The following is an 18,645-nucleotide window of genomic DNA, read 5'->3' as shown; positions in this document are numbered from 1 at the left end:
TCCACCGCTTGTATGAACAACTAACATCCGGAATCCTAATAAAGAGAACCTGTCACCTGATTACAACACATTGAAGAGGATTCCTGCTTCCTGTTGGCAACCTTTTGTAAAATCTTACAAAAGTGCAAATCTGTAATGTAGATGTTGTTAGCAATATGAAACAGAGGTTTTAGAGACAGAGGTCCCCAAACTTTTCACTACGAGGGCCACATCATATATTTTACAAATATTTGCAGGCTGGAAAAAACTGTTTTATAAATGAGCAAATCAAATTTAAATGAATTAATACGTTATACTAGAAGTTTTTTTTTTTCAGTATGACATGATTTGGAACAAAAGCAAAGAATTTCCAAACAATGCCCATCAGAGTCTCCATCAAAGTTACATAGTCTGGTTGAAAAAAGACACAAATTCATCTAGTTCAACCAAAAAGTCCACCTAAAGCCTCATACACACGATCGGACTTCAAACAAACTTTTCCGTGGATTTCTGTCCAAAGGGCGTTGGCCGTAACCTTGGTATGCATACACACGGCAGGACTTTTTCAGCCAACTTTCACCAAATCACGTGGTTTTTCAGCTCATTACCGCCACCCTTTGGACAACTTCTGTATTGTTGTCTGATCTTTTGCATTGGTTCTGAGCATGCGTGTTTGTACTTTGGACTAAAGTCCGATGGATTTGTGTACACACGATCAGACTAGCCGACGTAGGACTTTTGTTTCAGGAAAGTTTGTGTGTTCGCACAGCCAACATTTGTCCGATGAAAACCGAAAAAGTTTGTCCGATGGAGCGTACACACAGTCGGATGTTGCCTTAAAACAGGTAATTTGCATGTTTGTTGTCAAAAAGTCAGATCGTGTGTATGGGCCTTAACATTGAAGTTCCCCTTACATCAGAGTCTCTCCTTACATGAGAGTCCCCATCAGAGCCCCCTTACAACAGAGTACCCACCAAAGTCCCCCTTACATCCGAGTCCCCTTTATATGAAAATCCCCATCAAAGACCCCTTACATCAGAGTCCCCATCAAAGTCCCCCTTACACTGAAGTCCCCCTTACATCAGAGTCAACTTTACATGGAAGTCCTCATCAAATATCCCTTACAACAGAGTACCCATCAAAGTCCCCCTAACATCAGAGTCCCCTTTATATGAAAATCCCCATCAAAGACCCCTTACATCAGAGTCCCCATCAAAGTCCCCCTTACATCAGAGTATGCAGCTATGCAGAGCAGACACAGAGACAGTCCCTCTCTCCTCTATGGGGCAATCAAAAGGAAACAAACCACCCATCCGTTTCCATCCCATCCGATCAGCCGGGCAGGTGGGGAATAGCACCACCATCTGTCTGTTTTTGGCAGGCTGGATTGGATCGGATGGTGGCGGGTGTCCACTGACATCCGTCGTTCTATAGAAAAGACTGGAGGGTCTGATCAGTTCCGCCTGAAAAACTGACAGGTGGACCTGATCGGACAACCCTTGGCAAAGGGGCCTAAATGTAAGAAGTGTCTCGTGTTCTGATTTAAAAAAAAAACTAACTAAACTCAGGGGGCTTTAAAGCGGACCTTTAGTCATTTTTTCAGCTTTCCATCTATTAAATCTTCTGCCCTTGTTGTTGTTTTAACTTTGGATAGCAAAACATTTTTTTTCTGCCAGTAAATCCCTTATACAGCCCACTTCTTCTTTCTTGTCTGGTCATTTGCCTAGGCTTATGACATCATGCACAGCTCTCTCTCTCTCTCTCTCTGTGATAGTTTGCCAGGAAGGGAAGGGGGATGAGTCATAAGACGGGCAATGAGAGCTGCAGAGCTGGAGGTGTGTCTCTGTGTGTCTGTGTAAATCCAGGAAGTGAACAGGCAGCAGCTTCAGCTGCCCACAGTTAAAATGGCTGCAGCCAGTCTCAGTGGAGGGAGATTTCTGCAGCATATTTGGCAAGTACAGAATCACAGTATATATAAAATAAAATACAAAGTGGTTGGAGAGAAGCTTCAGAATGGCAAAGATATTTTTATTAAATTATGTGAGCAGACTGCAGTTCCTTTTTAAGCAGTTATAGTTTTTTTTTTCCTTTCGCCTAGGTTCACACCTACAGGAGTGGCCAAGCACGCAGGCATTTCTGTACGTTTTCCACACCAGGGGGGAATGAAAACTCCTCCTACAAGCTTTAACCAGACACTGATAGAAGTCACAAGACTGCTCTAACTGCTGGTGAGAAAAGGTATTTAGCAGTTTATATTTACTAAAACGATTGCATTTCCATGTTCTGTGTACTGTGGGAGACCAGATATAGTGAATGCAGAGTCCTGGGTTTAGTATCACCTTAAAGGCCAGTATATTTCTGTGTTTGATGGGAAAGAGAGCGATTTTGTGCACGTTCCTGGCACACAAAGGTGTGAACCTAGCCTATGGGTTTTACATGAATAAAAGCTGATCATTATAAGCACCCCTGTCAGTGGTAAATGGTTTGTCTCAACCTTTTAACTGCCACTGTTGCTGGACAGCTTGGTATGTTAAGGTAAGTTAAAAAATGACAGATTTACTGGCAGGATTAGCAGGTGAAAATAATAATAATAATAAAAAAATGCAGCCACCACATCTAAGAATTAGTAAGCTGTAATATATTAAATTTGTTGTTTTATTTTTTAAATTTTTTTATTATTACCTCTTTAGGGTGTACTTTCTTCTAATTGGTCCTTGCAAAGGTAACATTTAGGGTGTCTGTTCCTTTAAGTCTCATGAGAATTGCGGTTTGATAATCCTCTAGTCTAGAGGATAACTTATTTAGATTCAACAAACCTACTTCCTGAGATTACCTAACTTCGCCTTTGAATCTCGCACAGATCTGCATGCCCAAATGTCAAAAGTTACAGAGAAATATGGAACAGTTTAACCCGAGGGTCAAGTCGAGGCATTCGGAGATTGCACAAGTGTTCTGCGCTCTGATTGGCTGTTCGCTCGGTGATGTCATTCCGATACGGAATCTGCGGGCATCTGCGCCTTGTTAATCAATAATTGTCTTCCACTCAACACTGGGTTAATTGGCTCCCAGACCATTAACATGCTCACTATCTGTGCCTTTTCCTGGACCATATGGCACCACTTAGCTCTGCTTTTTTGGAGGCTATTTTTAGTTTTAAATGTATCAACAAAACAAGGAGGATGTTTTTTTGGCAAATAAGGCAGCAGGACTCCACTCCCCATGTCCCAAGCAAGGAAACTTATAACATAGAAGGACTCTTCCTTGTGTTACTGCAGGAACAGGCAACAACTAGTCCAGAGCCCTGATCCATCAAGCTTCAAGTAACACTTAAGGCATGCTAAAGTGGCCTCTCAGTATCACTGTATGTCAATTTAGCATGTCTTTAGCACTATTTTGCATGCCTTGAGTGCCATTCCAGTGCCCTAGGTGGCTCTGGCTGCCTTAAAGTGTTACTAAACCCAGGACTCTGCATTCACTATATCTGGTCTCCCACACTACACAGAACATGGAAATGCAATTATTTTAGTAAATCTATACTGCTAAATACCTTTTCTCATCAGCAGTATATAGCAGTCTTGTGACTTCTATCAGTGTCTGTTTAAAGCTTGTAGGAGGAGTTTTCATACTGCACTGCGCTGTCCTATCAGGATCCAGGACCCCTGACCCTCTATCTGGACAGTGCTGATTGGCCCGGTGCTGATCACATGCACCCTCCCAAGAAAAATAAAAAAACTCTCTAGCCATACACACCAAACTGAGCATGTGCAGCCTGACTCCAAAGGCTCTGTTCTATCCGGACATGTTCTGGAGTCAGGGCAAGTAGGGGCGGATCAGAGAAGACAGGATCAAACAGATTTTTTACACAATGCAGAGGATTAACCCCTTAGGTTCCACAGTGAGTATAACAAGCATGCTTTACTGCATATACAGACTGATTTTACTGTTGTGGGTTTAGTAACACTTCCAGAGATGAAAGCCCAACTCCAGGAATGACAAAAAACTAACCTTGCAGTGCCCCGCACTGTAAGGGTTAAATGCTCGTTAAAGTGTTACTAAACCCACAACAGTAAATTCAGTCTGTATATACAGTAAAGCATGCTTGTTATACTCACTGTGAAACCTAAGGGGTTAATCCTCCACATTGTGTAAAAAGGCTGTTTGATCCTGTCTTCTCTGATCCTCCCCTTCTTCCACTGACTCTTAATAATTTCCTGATAACACAGAATCTATGGAGTCAGGCTGCACATGCTCAGTTTGGTGTGTAATGCTAGAATGTTTTTTTTTTTCTTGGGAGAATGCATGTGATCAGCACAGGGCCAATCAGCACTGTCCAGACTGAGGGTCAGGGGTTTTGCAGTCTCATAGGTCAGTCAGAAAACTCCTCCTACAAGCTTTAACCAGTGCTTGGCTGGACACTGATAGAAGTCACAAGACTGCTATATGCTGCTGATGAGAAAGGGTATTTAGCAGTTCATATTTGATAAAATAATAGTGAATGCAGAGTCCTGGGTTTAGTAACACTTTACCTCTAGGGGATGAGGAATAAGGTGTATTATTTACTCAATGCGGCAGACTCTCTCTTCCTGTGAAATTTAGCATTTCCTATCACTTTCTACCTAGGTAACTATAGACAACACTATGAATAGAGGGGTTGAAAGTCCAAAAAGGGGATCAGACAGCAATAAAAACCGGACAAGGGTTCTAACCCTTCCCCACTCTACTCAAAATTTAAAGCTGAACTCCAGCCTTCCCTAGTCTTGCACAATTGTACAGGCTGCTCTCCTATACTGAAATTGCTTACTCTGATTTCACTGCACACTGTGAGCTCACATTGTGCATTCGAATCTGCAAGCAAGTCTGATAGACCCCCCACCTCATTTTCCAGCATCATTTAGGCCAGGGGTCTCCAAAGTTTCTAAACAAAGGGCCACATTACTGTCCTTTAAACTTTAGGGGGGGCAGACTGTGGCCAGTGGGAGAAGAAAGTGCCCTGGCATCAGTGGGAGTAAACAATGCCCCAGAATTGGTATTAGACGGAGTAATAGTGCCCCACTATTGGTGTCAGTGGGGGGAATGGTGCCCGATCATCGGTGTCAGTGGGAGGAATGGCACACCATCATTGGTGTCAGTGGGGCAATGGTGCCCGATCATCGGTGTCAGTGGGAGGAATGGCACACCATCATTGGTGTCAGTGGGGGCAATGGTGCCCGATCATTGGTGTCAGAGGGGGGAATGGTGCCCGATCATCGGTATCAGTGGGAGGAATGGCCATCATTGATGTCAGTGGGAGGGATAGCACGCCATCATTGGTGTCAGAGGGGCAATGGTGCCCGATCATTGGTGTCAGTGGGGTGAATGGTGCCCCATCATCGGTGTCAGTGGGGGCAATGGTGCCCGATCATTGGTGTCGTTGGGGTGAATGGTGCCCCATCATCGGTGTCAGTGGAAGGAATAGTAACCCATCATTTGTATCAGTGGGAGGAATAGTGCCCCATTGTTGGTATCAGGGGTAGGAATAATGCCTGATCATTGGTGTCAGTGAGAGGAATAGTGGCCAATCATTGGTGTCAGTGAGAGGAATGGTGGCCCATCAATGGTGTCAGTGAGAGGAATAGTGGCCCATCAATGGTGTCTGTGAGAGGAATAGTGGCCCATCATTGGTGTCAGTGAGAGGAATAGTGGCCCATCAATGGTGTCTGTGAGAGGAATAGTGGCCCATCAATGGTGTCTGTGAGAGGAATGGTGGCCCATCATTGGTGTCAGTGAGAGGACTGTCAAGGGGGTGTCCCATAGGCAGTGTCGGTGGCAGGAACTATGCCCCACTGTTGCTGACAGCAGAAAGGAATATTGACCCAAAGAAATAAAAGCAAATAAAGAGCTGCACTTTGAAGACCATTGATCTGGGCCTTTCCTTCCCGGGTTGACTGTCCCCGGTCTCCCCCTTTCATTCATTGGATTTCAGTTTTTTTAAATCATAGAGGTTTATTGTCACATGTGGGTTTACCTAGTGCAGTCTGCATGAAAGTATAGCCTGCCCAAGAATGCCCACTCCTCCAAACTGTCATCCACCCATTAAGGCATTTTGATATTGGCATAACTCCTGCCAAGAGCCATATCACTTGTTACATCATGATGGAATACTATGATAGTGTCAAGAAGCTGTACAGCAGGGATATGCAATTAGCGGCCCTCCAGCTGTTGCAAAATGCCTACAAGTCCCATCATGCTCTGCCTCTGGGTGTCATACTTGCGGCTGTCAGAGTCTTGCTATGCCTCATGGGACTTGTAGTTCTGAAACAGCTGGAGGTCCGCTAATTGCATATCCCTGCTGTACAGCATCTTGCTGGTCCCTCTCAGCAGCCATGATCTGCCTGCATTGCATAGAGAAGTACAGAAACCTAGCGATGATGTCACTTGGTGCAAAATAAGGTATGCAATAAAAGCAGAAAGGTTTCATTTAAAAATGTTGTGTGCATACTATAAAAAGGAGGGTAAGGGAGGAACCAGGAAGGGCAAAATATAAAAAGATTTAAAACTTTCTTATCGTTTGACAAACTTGTCCTGAACATTTCCCATCTGACCTCTCACCAGAAGATCTGAGGCTGTGCTATAGGCAGCAAAGGGTTAACACTGCGCCTTGTATACAAAAACATAAAGAAAAGTCATGACCGAGAGAACCGAACGTTATTGAAAAAGTGTGTGTGTGGGTTTGTGAATAGGGCTGCATGCTGTAATCTCCGTCTTAAAGATTTATGGTGTGATACATCTGACATCTGGTTCCGTTTAGTGGATTCAGTGAGCTGCTTATGCAAAGAAAAAAATTATTTATTTAAAGGAGAAAAAAAAAAAAGTTTTATGTTATTGTTTCAGACCAACATGTACATCGAAGTGAGGACCGCTTACAGTACAACGAACGCAGGACAATCAAGGTCCAAACATAAGGCGTCACGCACACTGGACGTTTGGCCATCTCTACTAGACGCCTTTCTGCCGCCAGCAACATTTTAAAAGAGAAAAAATGCCTGACCATTGTAAAATGTTTATAACGCATCTAGGCGCGTCAAAGCACTTGGGCGCTAATTCATTTCATTGGCTAGAATAATCGTTTATTCTGACCATTGAAAAGAATTAACGCTCAAGCGCTAAACACGCCTAGCATTACCACGCAATTAGAGACATTTACACATGGCATGCATTTTTTATGCCAAAACGGTGCTGCTCCTGAATGCACTGGCATTGGGGTTTTTTCTCCCTCTAAATGACAGATTTTGCCGCAATTTTACTGGGATTTTACTGCATGTATGGTGGTTTTTTTCATAGGTCATGTGACTCAAATTCCGCATCAAAAACGCTTGTGTCCTGATGATCAGTGCAGCCCCAACAGTGCCCACCAGTGCTGACAATCTGTGCAGATCAGTACCAACTAGACATGTGCGCCGTCAATAAATTCATTTTGTTTCGTTCCGTTTCGTATTAGAATTAGTTTGTATTTCCTAATTCGTGTCCGAAATTCAATTTGAATTTGAAAATTTGAATTTGAAAAATACGAATTTTCGTTAGGTTCGTTAACTTTTCGTAACAATTACGAATGTTCGTTATGATGAATTTATCATTATGAGGGGCTCCCACCATCCCTGTGCTGTGCTGACTTCCTGGGTTTTTTAACTTCATCATAACGAATAATTGTAATTAACGAACATTCTTATTTTGTCTGATTCTGAATCTCCCATTGACTACCAGTACCAGTCTCCCACTCCCATATTAAAAAAGGTAATTTTCCCAACCCTCACTCAGCAGCTGAAGAAAACCTCTGATTGGTCAACAAAACACCAGTCACGTTTCCGTTGTAACGGAATTCGGATCCGAAATTCGTAAACGAAATTTCGTACAAAATTCGGAAGCATAGCAATTCGTATTTCGGATCCTCCCGAATGTACGAATTTACGGAAATGCGTACGAATTTTCGATTCGTACGAAACTAATCACACATGTCAAGTCCCAACCAGTGCTGCCAATCAGTATCCACCAGTGCTGGCAATCAGTGCCAATCCGTGCCGCCTATCAGTGATTCCTATCAGTGCCCATTAGCGTCACCTATCAGTGCCCATCAATGCCGCATATCATTGCCACCTCATAAGTGCCAATCAGTGCAGCCTATCAGTGCCCATCAGTGCAGCCTCATCAGTGCACATCAGTGAAGGAGAAAAATTACTTATTTACATACTTTTATAGCAGAAACTAAGAAAAACTTTTTTTTTCAAAATTTTTGTTCTTTTTTAGTTTGTTTAGCAAAAAATGTAAAACCCAGTGGTGATTAAATACCACCAAAAGAAAGCTCTATCTGTCTCTAAAAAAAATATAAAAATTTAGTTTGGGTACAATGTTGTATGACCGCGTAATTGTCAAAGTGTGACAGCGCTGAGAGCTGAAAACTGGCCTGGGCAGGAAGGGGGTAAAAATGCCCAGTAGGCAAGTGGTTATTCACCGCCCTCGCACGGGCGTAAGCTCATTCACACTTGTGTAGCACATGAACATAAAGAAAATTGTGCAATTCTTGTGCATGTTCATAAAAAGTGAAGAAAGTGCATGTTGCGCCTGCAGTGCTCTTTTTTGTTAATGGCACCTGAAATGCAGCAAGCAAGGCGTGTGGTTTCTGCACATGAAAAAAAACATTAGACAAATGCACCAAAAACGTATAAAGCGCAAATTCAAAAAGGGGCCAGTGTTCAACCTGCGGCCCCCCAGCTGTTGCGGAACTCCAAGTCCCATGTGGCATTGTAAGGCTGCAAGCATGACTCCCTAAGGCAGAGGAATGATGGGATTTGTAGTTCCGCAACAGCTGGAGGGCCCCAGGTTGGAGATGTTTGAGTCATCCTCCAGCAAGGAAATGGGTTGGGCTCTATCTGACTTGGTACAGTTTCTAATGCACGTTGCAAGAAGCTCACAGTGTGTAGTGAAATCAGTATATAGAAGAGCAGCCTCTTCAACTGTGCAGGAGTGAAGGGAAGGCCGGAGTTCAGCGGCTCCTTTTTCTTGGAATGGGCCTATCACAGGTTGGCTTACAGCTTGCTCCATGATAGGTGTTACTCTTCTTGGCTGGAATAACCATCCACTGCATGCGAGGCACAAAAATGCATTTGGCATTCATAATGTAATACACGTCTTTACGAGCAAATTATCTGAAACATCAGAGAAATGCTTCTTAATAATGAGACAGATCTGCCCAACGTGATTAATTACATGCGTGTAATGACGCGGAAACTGATCTGAAAACTCTTCAAGGCATGACCAGAAATCTTACCTCTTCCTTATTTAATGGGGCAGAAAGTGCTCTTACTAGTCCCAAACTACAACTTGGCTATGAAGGAGATTAGGCCTGCTCATTAACCTGTGTGCTGCTGGAGGACCTGGCAAGACTCCTGCCAATGATAAGCCGGACTAATGTATAACTGGCCTATATGTGCAACAAATTCACGAACTTCACTTTACTACCTAAAGAGTCCCTGTCACAACTTAAAGTGATATTAAACCCATAGTTTTTTAAGCACTTTCAGTAGCTGATTTAAAGCAGTATTAAACCCAAAATCAAACATTTATTATATATCATTTATTATGATCAGCTTTTATTTATTCATGTAAAACCTTTATTCCAAAAGGAAAAAAATGTTTTCTGTACCTGATCATAAAGTGTGAGTTGGAGTTTGGCTTCAGTTTTTTAGTGTATCTAAATCTGATAGTCTATCTATCACTCCCCTCCCTCCAGACCGACAATGCTGCTATCCAAAGGTGCACCCTGTGCTCCTTCATTTTCAATCGGCTCAGCAGCGGTGCTCCCTGCAGACTAATATACTGAAAGTACTCCCTGCAGGCTGTGGCTCACTGCAATTGGCTCAGGAGCAGTACCCCCTGCAGACTAATATATTAAAAGTACTCCCTGCAGGCCCTGGCTCCCTGAAATTGGCTCAGAAGCAGTACTCCCTGCAGACTAATACACTGAAAGTACTCCCTGCAGGCAGTGACTCCCTGCAATTGGCTCAAGAGCAGTACTCCCTGCAGGCTGTAGCTCCATGCAATTGGCTCAGGAGCAGTACTCTCTGTAGGCCATGGCTCCCTGTAAATGGTTCAGGAACAGTATTCCCTGCAGGCCATGGCTCCCTGCAATTGTTTCAGAGCAACATTCTCTGCAGACTAATATACTGAAAAGTCTCCCTTCAGGGTTTGACTCCCTGCATTTGGCTCAGGAGCAGTACTCACTGTAGGCCGTGGCTCCCTGCAATTGGCTCAGAAGCAGTACTCTCTGCCATAGCTCCCTGCAATTAGCTCAGGAGCAGTACCCCCTGCAGACTAATATATTAAAAGAACTTCCTGCAGGCTGTGGCTCCCTGCAATTGGCTCAGGAGCAGTACTCCCTGCAGGCTATGGCTCCCTGCAGGTAAGGTAAAGATGCCAAAGCCACATCAGTTCAGCAGCAGAGCCCAGGGGCAGAAAGGGGACTCTTTTCTTTATTTTGGGCACAGGTGGAGTAACCTGAGGTTCTGCAACTTCCGATAATTAGGTAAAGGTTCCGGCCTGTGCAGCCTAGGAGGAAGGAGGAGTTAGTGGCCACAGTGCAGGGCGAGGGGCCCTATCAAGAGGGCTGTTCGGGGGCCCTATTATTTCTATTGGTGGTCCTGTTCATCACACAATGGAAACTTTTATGCCAGTTTTAGAGAAGTTGGTTTTCAAGTTGCCTAAACTTGAATATAAAATGTAATGGCCCTAAAAGAGTAAAAAATCCTTTCTAGAACTTCTCTTTCTTTGCCATCTTTCCACTTTGCCATCTTTTCCATTGGCGCGCTCCAAAAACAGATCTCAGCAGCAGGCATTAGAGCACCTGCTGACATTCGAGCATAATCTGACTTTATTTTTGGGAAAACAGATGTATTTTACAAAATAAAGCTCTGCAGGCTTAGAGGAATGGTCATTACTACTACTGGCAGCCGGTGCGTTCCATCTATCCGCCATCAGAGCGTGCAGCCACAGACCATCTGATTAGACAGAAATTGTTTGGTAATTATCCAGAGCCTGTCGTACAGGAGAAATAAATCTGTGTGATTTCAACAGGAGATGACTGTAACAGTCAAGTCAGAGATCCCGGAACGCGTGTAGGTTGCATGTTTAGGTTACGTCCGTGGAGCAAAACTTTATTTTGGAAAAGTTCACCAACAGAACGGGAGGCAATCATTTCACTTGTATTTTACAAATCAGTTCAACGTGAAGTCATCGGATTACGCAAGGATCATTTACACCTCTCTGGGAAGATGAAAGATAAGCTGAGAACTTTGCTTTGTTACTAACCGTAGTAAAGGAAAAATTATGATGAATCAGTTGGAAAGTTTTGAAGGGGAATTATTGTCGTTATTTCTCCAGGCAAACTGCTAAGCAAATTGTTGAAAACACATATATATATATGTTTTTTTTTATTTTTTTTAAGAAGAATCACTAACGTGCACATTTTGTATAGGTATTCCAATGACAGTCCGGCCCTAGAACTGTCCTTTCATGTGTTTCACCCAACTGGGTTTAGTCGTGATCTCTACAAGTCCTATTGGGTGAAGCACGACTGAAGGGGTGGTCCGAGGGCAGGGACTGTCATACAATTTAACCACTTCAGCCCCGGAAGGATTTACCCCCTTCCTGACCAGAGCACTTTTTGCGATTCGGCACTGCGTCGCTTTAACTGACAATTGCGCGGTCGTGCGACGTGGCTCCAAAACAAAATTGATGTCCTTTTATTCCCACACATAGAGCTTTCTTTTAGTGGTATTTGATCATCTCTGCGATTTTTATTTTTTGCGCTATAAACAGAAAAATAGCGACAATTTTAAAAAAATTGCATTATTTTTTACATTTTGTTATAATAAATATCCCAAAAAAATATATAAAAAAACATTTTTTTTCCTCAGTTTAGGCGGATACGTATTCTTCTACATATTTTTGGTAAAAAAAAAAATTGCAATAGGGGATAGTTTTATGGCATTATTATTAATAATTTTTTTTTTACTAGTAATGGCGGCGATCAGCGATTTTTATTGTGACTGCGGACATGTCGGACATTTTTGACACATTTTTGGGACCATTGGCATTTATACAGCAGTCGGTGCTATAAAAATGCATTGAATCCTGTATAAATGACACTGGCAGTGAAGGGGTTAACCACTAGGGGGCGGGGAGGGGTTAAATCAGTACTGGGAGTGATTACTAACTGTAGGGGGGATGGGCTGTGTATGTGACGTCACTGATCTCTGCTCCGATGACAGGGAGCAGAGATCCAGTGACACTGTCGCTAGGCAGAACGGGGAGATGCTGTTTACATCAGCATCCCCCCGTTCGTCCTCTCCGTGAGGCGATCGCGGGTATCTCCGCGGCGATCGAGTCCACGGGACCCGCGACCCGACTCACGGAGCTCGCGGCAGGCGCGCGCACACGGTGGCAAATTCAATGTAACGTACGGGTACGTTACTTTGCGCAGCAGTGCCATTCTGCCGACGTAAATGTACAGGAGCCGGTCGGGAACCGGTTAAAAAGCAAAATCTGTAGATTGTCCATCTGAAGCTAGCCTAATGCAATTAGCATCTTTACTGAACACCTGAACAGATTACAGGACGACACAGCCTTGCACCTGGTGGGTGTGAATGTATTTCCAGATGATTTGAGACCCCCTTCAGGTCAGATTCACACTTGTACGACAAACGCTCCGATATTGGGAGCTCATGTAAGATGACGTATACAAATCAATGTTTCCCTATGAGAGCCGTCTTAACTGGTTCAACACAAGTCGGTCCGACTTTGAAAAAAGTTCCTGCACTACTTTGGTCCAACTTTGATCCTTCTTCAGCCCATTGAATATCACTGAAGTTGGATCAAAATCAGATCATCATCTTAACTGACCCAACTTTGGCATGTGACTTGTGCTCTGAGGATCGGGAAGGGGAACTCCACGCCAAATAAAAAAAAAAAAACGGCATGGGGCTCCCCCTCCAAGAGCATACCAGGCCCTGCGATAAGCCCCCCGCCCGTAGACCCTGACAACCACCGGCCAGGGTTGTCGGGAAGAGGCCTTTGTCCTCATCAACATGGGGACAAGGTGCTTTGGGGTGGGGGGGGGGGGCGCAAAGCACTCACTCCCTCCCCCCCCATGTTGAGAACATGTGGCCTGGTATGGTTCAGGAGGGGGGCGCTCGCTCATCCCCACCCTGTTTCCTGACCTGCCAGGCTGAGTGCTCGGATAAGGGTCTGGTATGGATTTTGGTGGAACCCCATGCCGTTTTTTTTTTTTTAATTTGGTGTGGAGTTTAGAAGCGTTTGTAATATGCTTCTAAAACGCTTTAAAAAAGCTGCAAAAAAGCTTAAAAGAACGCCAGAAAAATGCCAGTAAATGGATACGCTCAGGTGTGAATGAAGCCTTAGTTTGTGGCTGAAGCCAAGTCAAATTCAATTGAAAGATTAAAATTTAAAGATGAAAAATTGAATACAGAACTGCAATTGGGGTCTTCTTTATCTGCCTAGAGTTTAGCTTTTAGCAACATTATCCAATGCAGTCATGAGTATTCCAGAATATGAAAAAAAAAGGAAAAAGTTTAATGAAATGCTGGCCGTATAGTAACCAAAATGAACGGCTTTCATAGGCGATTAAAGTCCTTTTCATCATGCTGGTACCCAATCAGTCCTCCCGCTAGTTCCAGCCTTAGAATTGTGCTCGGATATGTCATTTCACATTCTTTAATATTAAAATTCCTCCAATGATGACCCCTTTTCTCAAGGCTAAACTGCCTTGCCTGAGTTCTACAGGCCCCAGATCAAAACTTTTGCCTGCGACTCTGTATAGAAAACACAAGCAATTAATGCAACGTTTAGGAGAGTCGGCTGTGAGCTTTCTCTTTTATCAAGACTCCCACCAAATATACACTGTCAACATGCTGTGAGCCTTTATTAAAATAGGAGAAAGCAAAGGATCCAGCTGGCCTGTGAACAGCAAACATCACTAGCTAAATCTCCCCAATGGTACAGCATGAAATATGATTACCGTTCATGAATCGAATGTCAGCAAGCGGCTTGACAGAGGCCGGCAGTATGTGCCAAAGATGAGGACAGAACAGCACTAAGAGGAGCCATTATCACGCCATCTTGTCTGTATTATTATTTATCACATCCATGATAATCCAGGGGTTGCAGAGAAGAGCAACTCCTAAATCAACTCTTTTGCCAAAAAACAAAAAAGGAAAACCTTGATAAAGAAGTATAATACATCTCCTGCCACATGTGCCTGCAATCTTCGAGCTCTTGCAGAGCAACAACGGGCAAAGAATCTTCAGAATTTGGTATGGTTTTAAGTATGCATGATGTCTGATCCATGATAGTGCGCTGTGGTTCCTTCCGCCAGCCCCTACGTTACTACAGCTCTCTATGGACACGGCAGTAATGGAGCGGCTGGCGGGTGGAACCATAGAGTGCTTTGGGGGTGCAGACATCCAACACCCCTGGAAGTGTGTCAAATGCTGAAGACTCTTCCTCAGGTTTTACTCTACAGGAGAACAAAACTTAAGGGTACAGGGGCAAGTGGTACAGGTTTGTTTAAAACATTTCTTTTTGTGGCATCAGAATCACTTTGACTCCCAACTTCAACCATCATTTTTTTTTTTTTAATCGAGTGGGAAGAGTAAGAACCTCTATCAAGTTTTCAATGGGGGGAGCTTTCCCTTTACTATGTGTCTCAGGGACACCAGGACCAGAAATGATAGAAATGGGTTCACTGTGACAGGCTGCCGGGCTGTTTTTACAGTTTCCAAAGCTGCTGATTCTATACCCAGAACCAGGAAGCATCAATAATTGGGCGAGTTCAACAAGGAGCGAATGCACATGCTGCCTTGCCCTCGGCTTGCAGATAACCTGGTCAATACCAATGATTAGTGTCCCTGAAGACCATAACCATCACAAGGCTGCATAAAAGAAACAAGGGTGGGGGCGTCTCTCTAAGTGTAGTGTTAAAACAGTATCATTTATTGCACAAGATTAAAAACACTTGCAAGATATAAGTGGGAGTCATGCTTGTCATAAGTATGTAGTCCTGGCAGTTCTACTGCGTCTTCAAAGGCTCCTCGCACAATCCGGGTAGCTGGGAAAGGTTCTGGTGTGATGTTGTGCTGAATAGCTGTACATTCAGGAAAACCAGGAAGTAGTCGGCTCCATGCTGTCCTGCTTGAACCGGAAGAGGAAATGATGTCACCAGCAGGGGGCGGGAGGAAGGGGTCAGGACTATCTCTGTGGAATAAAAGGCTACGCGCTCGGAGCTCAAAGCTCCTTCTACTGGCCTGTTGTTCTTTCGAGGAGAGCATGATTAAATATACCCTCCTGGGCATGACGTCCGGAGCCGTAGATCATAAGGCTGCAGGCAGTTATTTTGATACATTAGTTAAAGGTAAAATTGGTAAAATTGTCCTTAGTAACTAATCAACAACTTCTAACTGACTACAGAACTGCAATGTAAGTTGGTTGGTATAGAGCAGTGGTCTCCAAACTGCAGTGGTCTCCAAATATTTTCAGGTTCCTCTGGGGTAAAAAGATTGAGAAAGAAAGATCATGAACAGGAAAGGTCTACTACCCCTGTTTGTTATTATATTAGTGTCCTTTATACCAGAAGTCTCCAAAGTTTCTAAACAGGGGAGCCAATTTATTGTCCTTCAGACTTTAGGGGGGTCGGAGTGTGGCCAGTGGGAGTAGAAAAGGTCCCGACATCAGTGGAGAAAAAATAATGCCCCATCGTTTGTTTCAGTGGGAGTAATTGTGCCTCATCATTGGTGTCGGTGGGAGAAATTGTGCCACATTGTTGTTTTTATTCGGCCCTTGGGGCCATAATTCCATCCGCTGACCACCACCAATGAAGGGGCACAATTCCTCCCACTAATACCAATAATGAGGCACAATTTCTCCCAATGATATCAACGATGGGACCCAATGACATTAATGATGCGGCACAATTCTACCCAGTGACACCAACAATGGGGCACAATTTCTCCCACTGACACCAATGATGAAGCACAATTACTCCCACTGAAACAAACAATGGGGCATTATTTTTCTCCATTGATGTCGGGGCATTTTCTACTCCCACCTGCCACAATCCAGCCCCAACAAAAAATGAAGAACAGTAAACTGGCCCCCTGTTTAGAAAGTTTGGAGACTCCTGGTATAGAAGACACTATTATAATAACAAACAGGGGTAGTAGACATTTCCTGTTCATGATCTCAATCTTTTTATCTCAGAGGAATCCGAAAATATTTTTCAAAGCCTCAGGGAGCCCCTGCTAATACCAAATCATTGGAGGCCAATGAGAAGAATGACCCTTACAGGGGTGGTCAGAATGCTACCTTTACAGAGAAGTAAAACATTGATATCATTCTGTTTTCTCTGCCAAGTTGTGCTGGACCTGGAACTAAGAAGGTACCATCAGAAGGGAGGTCAAATAGTTAACAGCTTAAAGAAGAATCAACAACCTCCTGGAGAAACAAACACTAGGGTTCCATGGAACCCTGGTAGAAAATGGCTACTGTAGATCTTTGCAGGTATCTGCAAACACATGAAAATGGATCCTTCACACTATTTATTTTTGTGTAGCAAGATATGGTAAAGAGAACCTGGGGGTCTTGAAAAAACAATCTTATCCCTTTTTCCTGCTTTCGACAGTCTGGATGTAATATTAAAGCAGATATAATTAAATGATGTCCAGTCTAAAACTGTGAATATGATACAGCCTATTGTTTTATTATGGTTTAGTGCAGGGTTTCTCAAAAAGGGTTCCTCCAGAGTTTGCTAGGGGTTCCTTGAACAATATTCATTTACTGGATTTTTCCCAATGACCACAAGTGTAGGAATAATTCTTCCTACTGACCCTCACACTAATGTATTATGAGCTACAGATCTAGAATTTTTTAGCAGGGGTTCCCTGAGAATAGAAAGTTATTTCAAGGGATCCTCTGTGTTGAAAGGGTTGAGAAAGGCTGGTCTAGTGACATCACGCTATAGGATCAGTTCACAAAGCCAATGGTGGCCATACACATAGCGATTTGTGATAAAAGCGATCCCAAATACACAATTCGTCATCAATAAAAATATGGAACAATGTAACACAGGGCTTTGTTTTTGCCTTATGTAATTGACTAAAAATATTGATTTAAAGTTAGACCTATTAGTCAGAAATCTAAATGATCTATCACAAACAATCATTTAACTGATCTGTGTTATAATCGATTCTCCAACAAACACGCAGATATTTGTTCGATCAATCAAGAGCAATAAGCAACAACCAATTAACTTGGTCAAAATCGATCAAGAACCACCAAATTGACTCAATGGAGGGACATTGGTTTGCAATTTCAATTCAATTTGTTGAAATGAAAGATCAATTAGATGATTATATCAATGGGTGTGTGGCCACCATAAAAACCCAATATAAGCATTGTTTTTAAAAAGTGCCATATATTTTTGCCTCAGTCCAATTAGGTTTGATTTAACAGTTAAATAGCTGAAAATATAGACCCTTATCCCTGTGTTATTGCTTTGTGAATTGAGACTAATGTGGCTGCCTAAGCAGAATATCTCCTTCCCTTGAAAGAAGTAGCTTCCATTTATAAATGTTTCGCTGTCACTGTAAACTGTGGTGTACGGGGTACAGAGGTCACTTGCTAATGCATTTTCCAAATTTGCTTTGAGAGAAAAGTTAAAATTTATGGGAACACAACATGACCGGAGGGAGAAGATACAAATGTTATCGTTCTCAAGATCTGTGCTAAAAAAACTATCACAAGACAACAGAGATGAAAATACACCGAATGGCTTTATTTCATAAGGCTGGGGAGCTCTGTGCTGTGATCCATAGCCACCAAAATCCTTCTCCAGCAATCAACTTCACCCTAGGGAAGACAAACTCTGATTGGTTGCTCTGTGTTACGGCAGTCTGTAGATTGTTATTGCTCATTGCATTGCACCATAATACTTTGCTCACTGTTTTCATTACAAATGGCCATGTAAAATCCATAATTCTTTCAAAGAAAAAAAATCTGTAGATTTGTGATTTCCCTGTGACTCTGCCATTATATACTGTATATATAAAAAGATTTGAAACTAAGCTACTGTTTTGTGGCCAATCATCAGCTGCCTCAGTGCTTGGTCTACTCTGTACAAGTTATGCTGTCAATCAGCATGATATAGTGGAGGTGATGGGAAAACACGAGTACTGTACTAAACGTAATGCAAACGTGGCCATGACTTTTTTATTAACTTACACAGGTTGTTCAAATTTCACTTGTCGGTAGAGTAACTCTTCCTTAAACAACGGATTCCAAGCAGAAGCAATGTGCCATCATTGAGTATTTGACAAAGGAGGGGTGCAGGCTGTCTGACATCCACCTAAGGCTACAGAATGTTTACAGGGATTACACCATTGACACCAAGAGCAATATCTTGTCATTGGTATAATCTCCATAAACATTCTGTAGCCTTCTGTGGATGTCGGACAGCCTGCACCCCTCCTTCATCAAGAACTCAATGACGGTACATTGCTTCTGCTTGGAATCCATTATTTACCCACAATGAAAAAAAAGAAGAAGAGTTTCTGTCGACGAAGAGTT

At 43.1% G+C, this 18,645-nt stretch overlaps 1 protein-coding gene across 2 annotated transcripts in view; it reads right to left on the bottom strand.

The window, feature by feature from the left end:
• Window positions 1-18,645, bottom strand: part of PDZRN3 (PDZ domain containing ring finger 3) — a 344,632-nt gene that overhangs the window by 258,164 nt on the left and 67,823 nt on the right. The gene's annotated exons all lie outside the window — the stretch shown is intronic.

Source organism: Aquarana catesbeiana, linkage group LG07 (assembly GCF_042186555.1).
Source record: "Aquarana catesbeiana isolate 2022-GZ linkage group LG07, ASM4218655v1, whole genome shotgun sequence".
In the NCBI taxonomy this organism is placed as follows: domain Eukaryota; kingdom Metazoa; phylum Chordata; class Amphibia; order Anura; family Ranidae; genus Aquarana; species Aquarana catesbeiana.
Note: the sequence above shows the minus strand (reverse complement) of the source record. Positions and strands in the feature narration are given on the sequence as shown.